This window comes from Myotis nattereri (genome assembly GCF_964212035.1).
Source record: "Myotis nattereri genome assembly, chromosome: 3".
Classification (NCBI taxonomy): Eukaryota; Metazoa; Chordata; class Mammalia; order Chiroptera; family Vespertilionidae; genus Myotis; species Myotis nattereri.
In genome coordinates this window covers 122738619-122751003 of record NC_138077.1, presented here as the reverse complement: position 1 = coordinate 122751003, position 12385 = coordinate 122738619, and positions in this window count along the sequence as shown.

The window sequence follows — 12385 nt, the reverse complement described above, 5'->3', positions numbered from 1 at the left end:
CTTTAGGCCAGGGAATTTCCCATAGTGTTCATGAGAGAAATCAAGTGATAAGGTTATTTTCTCTAGACAAAAGCATCACTATATTATGGAAAAATTGCATCTTTGATAAGTAAGATAAAACTATAACACTATAGTTTTATTTATTTCACAAAAAGTCAAAGCATTTCAAATTTGTTTAAGTTTTTTGCTAAAAGTCTACATAAAACTGAAGTGCAGCTATAAAATTAACTTCTTATAAAATGGATTGTTTTAGTGTGAGATTATGCATAGTGAAAGAAGAATAGAACACAGATGAGCACTTTTACTTTCTGAACATGTAACATTTAGCAGGAACATGCGATGACTGTTCCCAAATGAGCCATGTATGACAAACGGACAGACGAGGTAGTGGGTAATACTGGAGGGAAGTAGACTTAGGCTTCTTGTGTCTTTGATTTCTTTGGTAATCTGGCAAAAGTGTCCCAGACATTGCCATATGCACAGTATTTTGCAAGTAATACCAGGGAGAAAATGGATGTTACACTGAGGTGCATCCATGGACCCCAGTTGGGGTTCCCCTGGTTCTTTCTTCTAGCTCACAGGAAGTGGGAACCATAGGCTGGGGGTGGAGGGGAGGAGGAAGGAGATACAAGAAGGAACAAGCTTATTCTCATTCTGACTTGACATTTAAATCACTATCAGGTCTGGAAACCTGTAAAATTGCTGGTAAAACACTTTGATTGTTACTTCTGCTTTTTCTTGTATTTCTTGGGGCTATGTTAGATTAAATCCCAAAGAATTACTTTAGTCTGCCTCATATTAATATATCATGCCTTTTAGCATACACAAATCTCTTACATTGGTTCTCAGCTGGGGGCATTGGGACACCTCCTAACACATTTGTGGTTGTCCTAACTGAGGAAGTGCAACTGGCATCTGGTGGCTGGTGGCTGGGGATGGGGATGCTGCTGATCATGCTACAATCACAGGACAGCCCCTCAGTGAAGGGCCATCTGACACAATGTCAGCAGTGCTGCGGTTGACAAACCCTGGGCTAGAATTAATTCACACTCCTTTTTCATATGGAACCCACATAATTTTCAATCAGGCACTTGTTTGGAGGTCACACCAGGGTATTAGAATGCAATGCTCCAAGTTGGGGGTGTTGCTTTCTGTTAACAGGCGCTGTGTGTAAGCACAGGTGGGTTGTTCACCAAGGTTCCAGTCTCTTCTCAAGGAAGTTAACAAACATGGCATGTAGCATTCTTAGATGTGCTGACAAACACTTGGAGAACAAAAGTGGCATTTCCTTTCATTAAGTAGTGTTAACACATTGATGAAAATAAAAGGGAAACTACAGAAGGGAAGACAGTGAATTATAACTCTCTTGCCTTAAAAATGGGCTTACAAATACAGTTTTATATTTTTGAATTTTAATATGCTTCATAATCATGTTGCTTTTCATTGTTTCTGAAATATTTCTCCCTGGTGTGAGTCCCAATATGTCCATTCGCTGCACCCTAACCTGCCTCTGCCCATTGACTCCCCATTTTGCATCATGATGCAGAGGCAGAAGATCAGCCCTCCTGGGTCCTCCACGGTCTCCTCTCTGGATGTCGGGCTGGTTCCCTCTCAAGGTTCTTAACTTTGCCTCTCATCTGAGTTATCCTGCTATTGTCTGGGTTTGGAGTCTCACCATATTTTCTCCACTATCATTTTAACCGCTTCTTAACTGGTCTCTCCAAGTCCAGCCTGGTCCTTTCCTCTGTCTCATAAATCCTCACCACTGACAGAATAGCCTTTCCAAATAAAATCTGTTTGTGAAACCAAGGTTTTAAATTTGTGTCGCTGCTACAAAATCCTCTGTCCAGAAAAGCCCCTCCATAAGTGAAATCCAAAACCATTCTACTACTGACTATGCAGGGTGATGATTTTGTGAGGTGAATGAACTGATGGCGTGATCCTGGCCATCTGCCTGGTTGTCAGTGCCAGGCCCTCTTCTGGAAGACTCAGTACATCCTCCTCATCACTACTGCGGTTGCCACCCCATGGAGGCTGCCCGCTCTGGGCTTAGACCGCATTGGAGATGATTCTGGGTCTTTTGGCTGGTTGGGTCTCCCAGGATAAGCACAGGGAATTTAAAAATCGTTCTGGTTATTTAATATTAATGTTTAACATCAGCCTGATATTTTAACATTGGAGAATATTGGGGACACAGGAAACCATTTGTCACCTTTCTTCATTGTTTGGCTTCTCTCCTTTCTCCTTCCTCTTTCTTCTAGAGAAGGTAAAATGTTTGGGAATGTGAGGTGAGTGCAGAATGGGAGACAATTGCCAACTGCTTTGTGTCTGAAACCAAGTAACTGTGTTTAGGGAAATTATAAGTGGGCTTTAGAGTATTGGGTACAGGCGCTTCCTCACGTGATCCCAGCTTACATTTTAAGGCCTATGTGTTCTCCCTAATGCTTCCCTTTCCCTCCTACACACACACACACACACACACACACACACACACACCACTCTGCAGACCTATCCCAGTCCATTCCCAGAGGACCCTCTTTGTTTTCTGTTCTCCTAAGTTACCATCAGGATCCAGATCTAAAATGCTGTTTCTCACTGTGCTGCACACCTGAAAGTGATACAAAACAATATCCAATGTAAACTGTAATGAAAAATAAAATTTAAAAACAAAACTACACAAAACAAAAAAATACAAACAAAAAGTAAAATGCTGTTATCATCTTTATTTAATTGGAGAGCTATAATAGTTTTTGATATTTACATCTCACCACAAAGCCTCTCTGTCACTCAACAAATCTGTTTCACCACTTCTTGATGGTACTCATACAAAAATAGTGAAGGAGAAGTGGGCCGTGCTAAGGCTTACAGTCTAGTAGGGAACACAGAAGATTGAACTGAAAGCTAACACGGAAGTTAAGAGTCTGACCAGGATGTTGTTGGAAAGTTTGGAGCGTGGCTGCGAACCCTTAAAGGTACCTCTGTGCACTTTTGGTCTCATCAGACTGTGTGTCACCTCAGACACAGATCGCATCTTCAGCTTGGTGCCAGGGCCAGGCCCATGGCTGGGGTCAGTACTTTTTTGTTGACTTAGTTTATGAGTCATAAGTGGAGCATGACCTGTGTAAGCATTTATGGTAGAAACATGTTAAGAGCAAAAAAATGTTTTCAAAACTGTGGGAACCTTTGCATCATAGGACCCACCTTGAGATTTGCTCTTTGCAAACCTGCAGGAATCCTGTTAGAGTTCCCTCAGGCACAGCTGGAGACATGTCCTTTGCTAAAGGCACAGTGTGAGTGGTCCGCCTCAGCCCACTTAGAGTTAGGAAGGCAGGGCTGAGCTAGGTGGGGAGCCGTCCCCTCAGGGTTGGCCCTGTGACCTGGTTAGAGGGGACCTGCTTGTGTGTGTACTTCCTGGGTTCAGGTCAGGCCACAATTCTGTTTTTACTCTTGAGCTAGTCAGATCATGAAGTTAATCAGCGAATTAAACATTTCAGGACTAGGATATGGAGGTGAGGGGTCCACGAAGGCCATTCCTCCAATTTTTCTTTTTGCTCCTCTTTAAGAGCGGAGCGAGCAAGGGGAGGAGGTTTATCCTCCTTAGCCTCTCTAAAAGGTTCTAGCAAATGCAATACTGTGTTCCACAAGGAGAAACAGTTTGGAGGCAAGTTTTCCCCTGCTGCTGAGCTTTTTTAAAGTTTTGACCTACTCTTTCTCAACATTCAAGTTCTAATGTACCTTCTTCAGGAAACCAGGGATTATGTTCTATAATAGCATGCAAAAACTGTAAGAGAATACCTTCTGACACTTTAATTCCTTTATCCCTGAGTATGCAAACCAAAAGTCTGTAATAAGGCTTCTCCCTTTTTAACCTGCCCCATTAGCCTGGCTAAGAAAAGATGTTCCCACCCCACTTACAGATCATGACTTCTGCAGCTGGCCATTGGCTTTGCATGCGGTGAATTTCCCCACCTTTTCAGTGAATTCTTTTTTCCCACCTATCCGGTGAATTTTCCCCACCTATTCGGTGAACTTCGTTTTTTGCTCTAGGCGAAATCTGCTCCTCCAGACATCCCTATTCAGGCACCAGATATGTGAGCCAGTCCTGAGTGATTCCGGGTTTGGGATCTGGAGAAGGGCTGCTCACAAATGACAGAGATGAGACAAGAAATAATAATTTGGAAATTGGGGGGCCAGGTGGAGAGTCCAACACAAGAAGAAGGACTTCACTGGTGCCCAGGCCTTGCAAACCTTTTATTCAATTTTGGATACACATATAGCCCTTAGTTAGGCAGGCAATTGCGGTAACAGACAGACTATCTTAAAGGTCAGTAAATATTAGTAAAGATTTACTCTGAGACTATTTGGTCAGGAAATTGCTTTAGCTACTATTACCTCAACTAAACAATCAGTGCATAGCTCTGGCCCTTGCCAGGGCTCAAGGTTCACCAGCATTCTGGGCTTCTTGTTTACACTTCTCTGATAATGAAGACAATGGGTAGCTTCCAACATGCTTCCTTGTTCTCCGGCCTGGTGCAGTGTTTTTCCTTGAGTGATGTAGAAGACTTTCACCGCCCTCAACACTGTGCTGTTCCTGGAGCACTGGTGATCATGAATGCACCTCGTATGCATTGTTTTCCATTTCTGAATGTAACAATGCAAACTCTGCAAATATGAAAAAGAATGTTTGGCTTTTGACTAATAATCAAGGACCTGCCAATAAATGCTATCAAGGTTTATTCATCATGCCTTTATAAAAATCAATGGGATATATTCTTTCCTTTTCCCAAAAGGTAAAATTCCTAACCTGTTACCAGACAACTCTATTAAAAAAGAGACCAGGCTGTTTCTTGTCAATGCCATGTACGTCTAAGGAAGATGGAATATACCCTTCCAGAGAACACGCACAAAGGAAATGCCTTTTAAAACAAGCCAGGTGGGGAAGCTTTCAAAAACCCTGCTTAGTTTGATGAAATAATTGAATGGAAAATTTTAGTTTTCTGAAAGCATGAATAGTTGGTTAAAATAGTCAGAAACAACACATTTCTGAATGGAATTTTAAACTCAGTAGAAAAGAACTAAAGAAATGAATATATATATATATATATATATATATATATATATATATATATATATATATTTACATTTCATTCCTCCTCCTATTGCCTCTGTTAACTTTTATACATTCATTGCTACCACCTATTTCTGGAAACTTAAGATATTTCTTCATGTGCAAGTTGTTAAATAGAAAGCAAAAAACAACAACACACAGGTGTTAGGGAAACGTGATACTTGTGTGCATTGGAGGTATAAAGGGAGTGAATGTGAAAACATTTATTAAATCATGTATTTTAAAACTTACGTATAGACTTGACTTGCTGTTAATTAATGTATCATTATTTGTAAAGTATTTATAAATTGTTAATATTAAAACAACTAAGACTTTAGTCTTGACATTGAGGTATAACTTCAATATAGGCAGACATTGAAATAGTTTTCCAATCCTGCAATCCATGAATAATACCATTTCAAAATATTGGAAACTTATACAGTTACTATCTCCCTGTTTTATTTTTTTGGATAAGGTGTACTTTAAATAATCAGCTCTCTTGTTGCAAAGCAAGGAGTAGAAAACTTTTCTAGCATTGACTTTAGAAACTATGTTAATTTTTATAGTGGATGGTCTGTAGCAACTTTAAAAATTCAATTTAATAAGTCTAATACTTCCACTAACTTCTGCATGCATGTACCTTTCAACAATTTATTAATCACCTCCCTGTAGTAGAGTATCAAACTAGGGAAAATTGAATGTAAAGACATGAAGACACATCTGGGTCTTGTACGGGATGAGAGACTATTTTCTGACAGGGCAGGTCCATCTTACTGCAGTCACACTGCTGTGAAACTAGAAGTTTTTCCCCACTTTTCCATAAATGCTTTTTTCTAATTAGCTAGAATCCTTTGATCACATTGTTTCTTTAAATACATTTGCAGAGCATATTTTACATGAGGAAAATCTGGCTTGTTCCTCTGGAAAATGCAGAGTTTCACACTGATCTTGCTGAATTACACATCTCCTCATGGTGCTGCCACACCTGCTCACAGCAGATGCTGTGTCATCATCACGGACGGCGTGGTGGACTTCCCGAAGTGCTCCCTAGAGCAGGAATATTGTTTCCACCACGGCTGCTAGGCACGCTCCTGGAGTCCCTGCGCTCTTCTGGAAAGGTCTTTGCCTTTTCCACCCAGTGCTTTTCCTTCGGGCCCCTCTGTTTGTTCCCCTGAGGAGGAGCAGAGGCCCGCGCAGATGATGTTCCAGGAGGCCATGGTAACCTAGCCTACATAAAGGAGGTGAAGGCCCAGGTGCTGGAGCTGCCCTACATGGGTGAGGAGCTGAGCATGCTCATTCTGCTGCCTAAACACAAATGGACCTCAGCCAGTGAGGGAGCCCAGGGACACCCTCTGTGCCCTTCCTCACAGGATAGAGCTCTCACCGGTTGTGTCTGCCTTTTAAGCTGGTGACATGGGCCACAGGCTGAGGAGCACAGCGTGCAGTACGCCGGCTTTGGACTCTACCTGCTACTCAAGACCCACCTTCTCCAGTATGACCTCTCCCAATTATTACCTCACCCCCGCTCCTGTTTTCTCCTCTCTGAACTGGGGATAACAAGAATTTCTGCTTGAACGTTTTGATGAGGATAAAATGGGTGTGATCCATGAAAGAGCTTAGCACATTGCCTCTTACTATAAGCCCACTTTAAATGGGGTCCTTGTTACTGTCCTGACCAGTTAGTTGTTAGCAGTATATTTTAAAGAGTAAGAGCCTTGTCTTTATGCAGAACCTGAAGCAGTGGGTTGGAACAAGCTTAGGCACTAACTAACCTAAGGAGGGAGAGGCGAGGAGGGTGGGGCCAGTGCTCAGGGCACAGAGCCAGGAACAGCCCCCACTGGCACTCACCACCCCAACCCCGGCTTGTTTTCTGTGAGCATGGGTCCTCGGGTGAGAGGATCTACTGCTGTCAATAGGCTCTGGCCCAGCACCTGGGCGGGCGATGTCCCGTGTCCTGAGGGCTGAGTGATGGGGGCTGCAGCTCTTGGCTCTGCCTGTGTCCATCTCCTGTGAAGCTGCTTCTCCACAAGGATGTGGATTCCCTGAGCTGACCTTTCCCTCTGGGGGCCGTACCGTGAGCCCTTTATTTGCCAATCTTGTTGCTTCGCAGCAATGTCTTCTCATCTTCAAGAATAAGCACACGTCCAGCCGGTGTTACTCAGTGGTTGAGCATCAACCTATAAACCATGAGGTCACGATTCCATTCTGGATCAGAGCACATGCCCAGGTTGTGGGCTGCATCCCAGTATAGGGTGTGCAGGAGGCAGCCTATCAATGATTCTCTCTCATCATTGATGTTTCTATCCCTCTCTCCCTCTCCCTTCCTCTCTGAAATTAATAAAAACATATTTTTAAAAAATAGAAAAGAAACTGCAGAGTGAAAAGAGCAAGTGCGCAGTCAGCTGGGCATGGACTCTTGTCGGAATGAGAGAACGTCTCCCAGAAGTCCTGGGTAAGGGGAGAAGCAGCCTGGTTTCAGTGCCTCTAGGTCAGTGATGGTGAACCTATGACATGTGTGTCAGAGGTGACACATGAACTCATTTTGGGTGACACGCATCGACAGAAACAAAAATTGCATAATTCAAATATTTGTCTCTCGCAACGGCTAGAGTTGAGCATCACTCGAGTAATATTATTGCTCATGTTACTCATGGTCAATAATGCAATTCTAAAACCGGATGTAAACATGTACATCGGTGTTGCGTAGCAAAGATACATAGTGAAAATATCCAAGATACATTGTTCCAATATTGACATTAATATAAAAAGGTTAAGAATTGCACTATAAAGAGATTAATCTTTACTCATGACATTTTATTTTTACTCGAGTGATAAAATGCCCAATTCTGGAAACGGCTCGTTATTGTCAACATGTGCCTCGGGTAAGCTTCCCGTGCGTTCAGGTGCATTCGGCAAACGGACGCACTTGATCGCCATGTTCGATAGGAGATAGGAGTGGGAGGGTTAGCAGAAAAAGATATACAGTGCAACAGTGCTCGACGAGACATTCTGCATGTCGGATCATTGATTACAGCACCATATATTTGTTGGTTATACATATTATCTTTGAATTGTTTTGCACTAGGAGTCAGTGCAACAACACTGCAAAAAGTTAATAGGTAAGAAACCTATCAACCTTTTATAAAAAACGCCGTGATTTATATTTATTTATTTTTGCAGCCTTGTGATGGAGAATCAAGATAAATAAAAAAGCAAGATTGAATGATAAAGGAAGTGGAAGTAGCAGTAGCCTACCCTTTCAAGACATATGGACCGAGATGTATGGGATTGTCGGCAGAAACAACAGATCATTGTGCATACTGTGTAATGAAATGGTAGTAAGCAGAACGTGGAATGTAAAGAGACATTTTGAAACTAATCATTGTCAGCTCTTGAAAAAAAGTATCGATGAAAGGAAGGAATACATTTCTAGGCAGCTACACCTCTATAAAAGTCAATCAAATTCCATCATTAAATTTATAAGATGGTCTACAAATTTAACATCAGCAAGTTACTGTATTGCTCACTCCATAGCTCAGCATGGAAAAGCCCCCAGTGATGGAGAATTTATTAAGGAAACATTTCTAAGATGTGCATCAGCTTTATTTCACGATATGAAAAATAAAGATGGTATTATTAAAAGAATTTTTGAGTTACCACTCAGTAGAAATACTATCAAACACAGAATAATAGATCTTAACAAAAACGTACATCAATTAAAAAAAGACTTAAATAGTTGTAAATATTTTTCGATTTCTCTTGATGAAACTACTGATGTCATATCAAATGCTCAGTTGGCCATTATTGCTAGATATTCTGATGGTCTCACAATGAGAGAAGACTTGATAAAGTTAGAATCAGTGCCAATAAGTACATCAGGAAATGAAATATGTAAGGTTGTTATAAAAACATTCAGTGACCTAAACATTGATATCTCTAAAATTGTGTCAGTCATGACAGATGGGGCACCAAATATGGTGGGAAAAAATGTGGGATTCCTGAAATTGTTTATGGAAGCTATTAGACATCCACTTGGACCTTTTCATTGCATTATCCATCAGGAGGTGTTGTGTGCCAAATCGGGATTCTCAGAATTGAATGATTTAATGTCAGTTGTAACAAAAATTGTGAATTTTATAGCTTCTCGACCCCTTCACAAGCAAGAATTTTCTGCACTTTTACAGGAAGTTGATTCAACCTACAGTGGACTACTGATGTTCAATAGTGTGAGATGGCTGAGTCGAGGTAAAGTACTTGAGCGATCTGTGGAGTGCTTTGAAGAAATTACGGTATTTATTGAGAATAAGGATCTGGCAAACTTTCCTCAGAGCAATGATCATAAGTGGGTCAGCAATTTGATGGTTTTTACAGATCTCTCTGTTCATATGAATGAACTGAACTTAAAATTACAAGATTTTGGCAAAAGTATTGACGTTATGTTTGGATCCATCAAATCTTTTGAAAGTAAACTTAAAATTTTCAAGTGATATATTAAAACTAAAACTTACAAGTATTTTCCTCGGATAAAAAAGTATTTCGAGAAGGCCACTACAACGAGTGTAATGGAGTCCATACTTATGTACCAGAATATAGTAAACTCGTTATTTGAACAGCTCAGAGAAAGATTCGACCAATTTAGAAGCCTAAAACAGACCATTAAAATAATTAAGTATCCGGATGTAGTTGTTCACAGTACTTTGGAATTAAAAGGATTTCAATTCCAAATTGACGATTTAGAGATGCAAATTGGATGCAAATTGACGATTTAGAGATGCAAATTGACGATTTAGGGATGCAACTTGCAGATTTTCAAGGTAGCATTTGGACTCATGTGTTTGTCGACTTAAGGTCAAAACTTGAAAATCTGGAACGAAATTGTTTGAATAATGAAGAAGAGTGCAACTAAGAACAAGAAATTTTGAGTGCTTAGAACAGAGTACCTGACACTTTTAGAGACATTAAAAATCTAGCGATGGCTATGCTAACAATTTTTTCATCAACATATTTTTGTGAGACTTTGTTCTCAGCATTAAATAATATTACAAGGAACAAAAGAAACCGGCTAACAGATGAATTTAGTGGCGCTTGCTTGGCCTTGAAGTGCACCAAGTATGAACCTGCAATCGAAGAATTAGCAGACAAACTTCAGCACCAAAAAAGTCACTAATTTCTGGTTTTCGTACCATTTGATTATCATTGTTTTTATTATTATTTTTTCCTAAATGTACATTGTTTTTCTGTCTTTGTTCATTTTATACATAGTTTTTGGTTGATTTTTCTGTTAAATGGCATTTAAATATATAAAATAAATATCAAAAATATAAATCTTTTTTTACTATGGTTGCAAATATATTTTAAAAATTATGAATATTTCTATATGTGACACGGCACCAGAGTTAAGTTAGGGTTTTTCAAAATTTTGACACACCAAACTCAAAAGGTTCACCATCACTGCCCTAGAACTCAGTAAGGATAAGCGTGCCGACATCTATACAAGGAAAAGGAGCGCCTGATGGCCGAAGGAAAAGGAATCAAAAATCAGAATGAGATCTTAAAGTTTCTAGAAGCAGTCTGGGAGCCTGAGGAAATAGCCGTCATCCATTGCAAAGGTCACCAGAAGGGGAAAGAAAGACTCAGTGTCAGAAGGACACCAATGTGCTGATGCTGCAGCCAAGCTGGCTGCTAAAGAACAAGCAGCACCGTCACGGATCATGTTGGCCCCCGAATAAGCTGAACCTGCAAAATACACTGCCCAGGAAGAGGAATGGGCCCAGCAAGAAGGGGGCAAGAGAACGAAGGAAGGCTGGTAGATACTCATAGGGTCTGTGTCCCAGAACAGTTAGCCCATAAGGTAGGCCTCCAGCAGCATGAACTCACTCATTTTGGGAAGACTGCCCTAGAAGATTTGTTAGGCAGATACTACCTAATTGCCTGTCTTCCCTCTTTGCGTGCCTCGTCTCTCAGCATTGCTTCCTCTGTGCACAGAACAATGCCAAACAGGGTCCTGTAAAACCAATAGGAGTTCAGCGCTGTGACCAACCTCCCTTTGAGGACTTAGAAGTAGATTTTACAGAAATAGGGCCTAGCAGAGAAAATAAATACCTACTAGTCTTTGTTTGCACCTTTTCAGGCTGGGTCGAGGCATATCCCACTCGCATGGAAAAGGTGAGAGAAGTCACTAAGGCATTGCTAAAGGACATTATTCCGTGGTATGGAATGCCTCTGACCATAGGGTCCAATAGTGGCCCAGCCTTTGTAGCAGAAATAGTACAATAGGTAGCTAAGGTTTTAGGAATTAAATGGAACCTATGTACAGCTTACAGGCCTCAGAGTTCAGGGAAAGTAGAACGCATGAATCAGACCATAAAGCAGACCATGGCTAAGCTATGCCAAGAGACAACCTTACCCTGGACAGATATCTTGCCTCTTGTACTCCTGCGGATACGCTGTGCCCAGAGGGCCAGGGTAGGTTTCTCTCCCTTTGAAATTCTATATGACAGACCCCCTCCCTTAATTCGGCCAAACGGAGATTTGGGGAAAATAGGGAAATTAGAAATCCAGAAGCAACTGCAAGGACTTGGAAAAGCTGTCTTTGAGGTCCACAGATGGGTTACTGATCAGTTACCCATCTCTCTAGGGACAGCCGTACATCCTTATAAACCTGGAGACCAGGTTAGGGTAAAGGATTGGAAAAAGAAACCCCACAAGCTTACCTGGGAGGGACCCTATCCAGTCATATTAACCACACCTACAGCTCTCAAGGTTGCAGGATTGAGCACCTGGATCCACCACTCGTGTGTGAAGACAGCTCATCAAGCACTGATCAATCCGAGTGGAAGGTGACCCCAGATCTTGAGAATCCCCTCTGGCTGCACCTCAGCAAGGAAACGAAGGCCTCATCATGAATTATTGGACTACACCTTGTCATGCCGTCCTTGACTATATCTGCCTTGCAGGAATAGTCATAAAACTACTTTTGTCCTAGTAGTTCACTGCTGTGGACCCCCACTGGACAGGAATAGAGGGAATAATATGTTCCCACTAATAATATTAGCTAGCACATACTTGCCTCCCTTAGGGGCTACCACGTGTCCTTGCTTAGAGACTCGCTACCCAAATATGCTAGACCGGGTAGTCTACGGGAAAACCCAATTAAATCAGATTTTTGTTATCTATACTTATCAGCCTGCAGCATGTTATGACTCTGCTATCAAATGCACGTGGTGGTGGTGGTGGTGGTGGTGGTGTGTGTGTGTGGGGTGTTTGTATTGGATGGGA